A 6,000-nucleotide genomic window follows, 5' to 3' on the forward strand; every position below is an offset into this window, starting at 1 on the left:
GGCATGCATGAAGATTATTCTATCTGAAATAATAGAATTTTTTACAAAAAAGTACAACAAAACATTGCATCCCTTGTGTCGCTAATTAATAGACCCAAAGACATTCCTGCGGCAATCATTCAAAACAGTAAATTGTTGGCACAATGTGGTCATGAGTAATGAGTGTGGCAAATAGTTATTCAGTCTCTTCTGAATCTGGATCCAGGATCAGATCCCTTTAGTACAGCCGGCCCCTGAGGCAGCGTTGAGCGCTAGAGCGAGTGTGGCAATATGCAGATGTAGCCTGAACCTCAAACCATAGTGTATCAGTGGAACCTGATCCATACCCTCTTGGTAAAACACCATCTCATGCATGATCCGGCTCCAGTGAGCCCAAATCCTATTCCATTTTTCTTCCCATTGACTTCTATACTGACTGGTGATTATTCCAATAAACGATCTTGTAATTTAGTACTCCTGCAATGTATGTGTAAATGACCCCTGTGTATACAAGGTTGAAGATTATCTTTGTATGCAGCGATTAGCCAAAACTGGAACTTTTCTAGTTTATATGCTTTACACTATGATAATACATATTGTTCCAATGTGCTCCAAGTTGTCCAGGGTTATACAACTGCTCTGGAATTAGCTGTTGGTATGATACACACTAGCTTATAGAAAGCCACCTGTGCAGTCTGTCAGGACTCATTCTTTACTAGTCTTCTTTTTACTAGTCACTTGTCTTTCAGCTAGCATTGTGGCACCTGGTGCTTCATGAGGCCATGTAAGAAATTATCAGCCATATGGCTATGAAATAATCAATAATTTGCAGTATTAATTGCTCTACCCTTAAAACTGAGCTGCCATTGTGCATATTGCAGCAGGGCAGCATCAGTGACAGGTCCTCCTACCTCAAATAAGTTTCTGTATAAAGGATTTATATAGCAATTTGGGTAAGACACATCAAGATAGTGTAGGTACAAAACAAAACAAAAAAAAATACCTGTCATTATATTGTCTTGGCCTATGCACAACACAGCCACTCTGTGCAGCTCCCTGAAAGAACTCCAAGTTCTAGACACTGGCTTTATTGTGGACGAGCACACCCCTCGCCAGGGTGAAATAATGATCAGTCCACAGTTCCCCTCCCTGTTGCTTCTGTTCCCAGAGCTGGCAAGGAATCCACCAGGAGAAAATAAGCATGGAGAGAGTTCTGTCTCCTCACACAGGGACACCTAACTCAGTTTTTATTGACAGGGAATGTCATTTTGGTCAACTGGTTTCACTGCTATCAAATAGATAATTCAGTAAAACTGGACACTAATAAACTAAACTGTGACCCGATTACCTTTACTCATTTTTTTAAGGTTGCGGTTTTTGGTCTCAAAGGGCTTACAAGACAATTAGGCTGCAATTGTCCTGTAATAAAGCCCCAGATTTGGAGTTATAATGTAGCCAGTGTGTGAGCGCTGAGACCAGGGTCGAATGATGAGAAGAGTGCTGCTTGTTAGTTATTTATTCACCCCAAAAATGTTCTCCCAAATATACCTGATTTGAACGCCATGTCACCACTGTAACCCACGTGTTGATATGCCCTTAACCCACAGGCCAGTTCAGCTCTCCATTCTTCTTGTTAAGAGTAAGATGATGAACCAAATAAAAGCCTGTAATACCAGCCGGTGATGGATGGAACACTTATCAAGACTCATTGAAGCCAACTGAGGCAACTATGCAGTAATGGCAAGGCATAAGCCAGTTTGGTCTATATTGCATTAAATCCTGCTCTTGGCCAATAACAACATATGGTAGAAACAATTTGTTTTAAGGTGCACAGCTGCCTTGCAATGCTAATAAAATCAAATGGGAATGAATGAGGGAGCGGGAGGAAAGTAATGTACTCTTAAATTACATTGAAAGATGTATGGGTGTGTTTATTGATCTCCCAGTTGCAGATTATGGCTATGTCATTGACTGTCATGTAATTGACTCGTGGCTGGACACCCTTTGCACTCAACCTTTCACCTTTGGAACCTGGTTTGAACCCAATGTCAATAAGCTGCCTTTCTATTTGATAGCTGGCTTGGTAGATATTCTGTGTTTAGGTCCTCCCCTGTGTTCTGAACACATGGAATGTTCTGGCTGCCAAGTAACCAATGGGGTTGTGGTAAATACGTGTGGAGAAAGGGAGAGTCAGTACTGTAAGTTATATGGGAAACTATATGCTGGACCAAGAGGAATGGGGTGTCATGTAATGCATTTCTTAAAAGAAAAGTGCATCAGGAGCAGAATTATAACTGCCACCCTTCTAAAGTGAATTTAACTTGAGCCTCATTCCTCATCCAGACGCACTTCTTGTTCTAAGTGAACTGGAGTGTTACCCTAATGGAAACATGCATCCCCAGCAGCACATTCTCCCCACTCTCTCCTCATCACTGCCAGCTCTGGAGCGCAGGGGTTCCTTTGAAACCATTTCCCACAGGAAGCCAAAGCAAGTTATCTCATTTCCACTGGGGACCTGCTTCTATAGCGGTTTTGCAAAGCAGGTGTTAGACAATATGATGTCCAAGTTTAAAATAAGCTGGTCAGGCATTCTTATCAATATGCGCAGAACATACGCACAGATTGATTAATATTGGGTATGGAAACAATCAGGGTTCATGTAGGGACTGCTCTGATAATCCCAATGGACAGTATATCAATATAGCTCTTAGCAGCTATCCATGCCATCAGCAGCTGGATTCAGCAAGTCAGGATGATCAGTACACAGTGCAGCAATGAGCTCGGTCAACAAAGCTGAACAAACCTGTACTGCCACCTGCTGTTCATTGGTTGGTAATGCACTTTGCAATTTTTGTAATGAATGTTCTTGGTCTATTCTTATTATACGCGTCTGATAAAAATAACATTACAGTATTGGGTTGTTTATATTGTATTCACATCAGATGTTTTAATTTAATAATACCACCACAAGTCATTCATTCTGTTATGTTTATTAAAAAATACAAAATATTCAGAATGCTTAAATTTCCATATTGTTTAGCTTTATTGTTTTATAGAAATACATAAAAAAAACAGCTATTCTGCACTATAATAAAAATACATGGTCTAGATTTAAAGACATTCCATTATTCTAGATATTACATTCTATTAAAAGCTGTATATAAAATTAATAAGCTGTATATAAAAGTAATTAAAACAATTGAATCAGAAGATTGAATTAGATTAAAGATTGTATTAGGTTAAAAAAGATATATATGATATTCTGATATATATATATATATATATATATATATATATATATATATATATATATATATATATATATATATATATATATATATATATGACAATTATTTTATATTACATTTTAAAAAGTATGTTTAATTAAATTACAGTATTCGTATATCTAGCATTTCTTTTGTAAATGGCATAAGTAAACTTGGACTGTGCTCTTGAGATAATCCTGTGCATTGTGGCTGGGCTCACAAGTGCTGCTATATACTCTCTGATTAGATCATGCAATTGATTTAAACTGTGTTCATTGCCCTGCAGTAGCAAAATAACAACAGCAATAAGAAGATACAGTGGTTGCAGCTGATGTGAAATCTGGGACTTCGCAAGATGGCTGGCAACAAACCCACAGAATTTGAATGCAAGACCTTCTCAAGATGGCTGCCTACAAAGTTGCATTGAATGGAAATATTACATTTGAGAATTGCAATGATACAAAAGGTGCAGTTCTAACTTAACAGTTTGTTCTATCTCTTTTTACAAATACATCATTTTAAATGTAGCATTAGCAACTCAGTCAAAATTCCCTTATCTGTTTTGCTGTTGACCTTTTGTTTGCCAGACTTCATTTTCTCTTGTACTCAGATGTGTATCCTGTCATGGTGCTGTAAGTTGCATATAAGGTACAGTTTTTTCTCTCCTCCTTCACTTTCTGCTTTAGATGCACTATAAAATGACTCTACCTGACTCCATATAGTTTCAGTGTACAGGATTTCTTATCTTGTGGTTTCTTCTTTATTTGAAAGTAGAATAAAACTCATCACTGTTAGCTTCTGTTGGGTCACTTGGAAAGACAGGATCCAGATCAACTGAAGAATACACAAAGAGGACCGGGAGGTGTTGGAGGTGTTGGATCAGCATGATACACAATGAGGACTGGGAGGTGTTGGAGGTGTTGGATCAGCATGATACACAATGAGGACTGGGAGGTGTTGGAGGTGTTGGATCAGCATGATACACAATGAGGACTGGGAGGTGTTGGATCAGCATGATACACAATGAGGACTGGGAGGTGTTGGAGGTCACTAGTTATGGCTCTGTCCAAATCGTATGCTATGTAGATACCACATGCACAGAACAATTCTAAGGTTAAAGAAACAACATTAACACTGTGTTTAATAGCAGCTCTCCAATACAGCCTGTATTTATGAGATTCATAATAAGCTAACACACTGTAAAATGTCTCTTATTATAACATTATCTTATTGTAACATTTGATATTGTGCATATGTTTTGATATAAACAATATTGAAGTGTTCCAATACATAGAAAAATATAATAACACAATTGAAACATTTAGAGACGTTAACAGATATTTATATGTGAAATGCAATAACTTCCTTTAACTTAGTGGCGCTTTGCTTCACAATATCCATGCAGAAAAACAAGGTCTTGTTACACTGCTTTACTATTCCATCATCAGCCACCTCGAAACCAAAATATTTCTCTACTGCACTGTGCATGAAATGTTCATTTTCTATCCAATTAACTGAATCTTCAGCAGCTTGGATGAATGCTGACTCATGATACCTCTAAAGTATTAAGAACAATGTCATGCTGAATTTTGCATTACATTTAGATGTGTTTTGATGTTTTAAAAGTATATCTCATTTATAATACCGAAAGTTCACATTTTATTGCTGATGCACGCACATATCTCAAAATAATTCCAATAGTGCTTAATGCAACATGCAAATAGTGTTTCCTACCTTTATCAATGGAATAAAATGGTTACATAACACTTTAGTGTGAGGTGTTTACTTACGAGACTGACCGTGATTGGTGTGTACAAGGTTTGCTCTATTTTAATATAAAATAAACTTAATTATACTGAGTGCAGTATTTTTAACAGTAGTAGCAATAAAAACTATGTCTCTGCGCAATGTGGAAATTATTATCGATATCGAACGATATCGATATCATATCAAAATATCGATACTGGTGCCCACCCCTAATAATAATAACACCAACAACTATAGTATTAATTATGATCGTCAACCCCCTTTACCCTCTATGACATATTACATGTTTAAACATATTTACCAGATACTATGTCAAAAGGCTTAATAATAGCTATCATTGGATTCCAACTCCAAACATGCAGATCCACTATTATATTGTAGAACTTGAATGAATGTTTCTAATCAATTGTAAACATCACAGTATTGTAAAAGCTACTACATTCAGATTGAGAGCAATTAGTAAAATGTTTAAGATTCATTATCTGATTTTCTGTCTTTCAGGTTGACCATTGAGTAAAACATGTGCCCATGAGCCAGTCTGTGGTTATCTGGGGGGCAGAGATAAGAATTGTCATACAAGGTGGCCTGCACTGCATTCAAACAAGGGATCTCCAAAAGGTAAAGACACAACAAGGCTGATCAAAGTGGAGTAAGGGAAATGGGAAGCCATGTGAAGACAGGAAGAGTGAGATTGTAAGAGGGATAATGGTTGGTTCCCGTAAGAAGAGAGAAGCACTGTAGACTCAACCGTGATGTCCCTCAGCCAGCAGAGGCTTACTCCCTATTAATTACCATCCTATACCGGACCAGGAGAAAACAGACACATTGATAATAGATTAAACCAGCCCATGGAAGGTATATCTTGAGTTCATCTCACCTGGTTTTCTGCAGATTCTCCAGCACAACAGCGCCAAGCCAACAAGAAGAACTAGCAGAGATGTGACCCCAGGAACCCGCACAATGAGCTGCCACTTCAGAATTGGGATCA

The sequence above is a fragment of the Polyodon spathula genome, chromosome 25, assembly GCF_017654505.1.
Source record: "Polyodon spathula isolate WHYD16114869_AA chromosome 25, ASM1765450v1, whole genome shotgun sequence".
Classification (NCBI taxonomy): Eukaryota; Metazoa; Chordata; class Actinopteri; order Acipenseriformes; family Polyodontidae; genus Polyodon; species Polyodon spathula.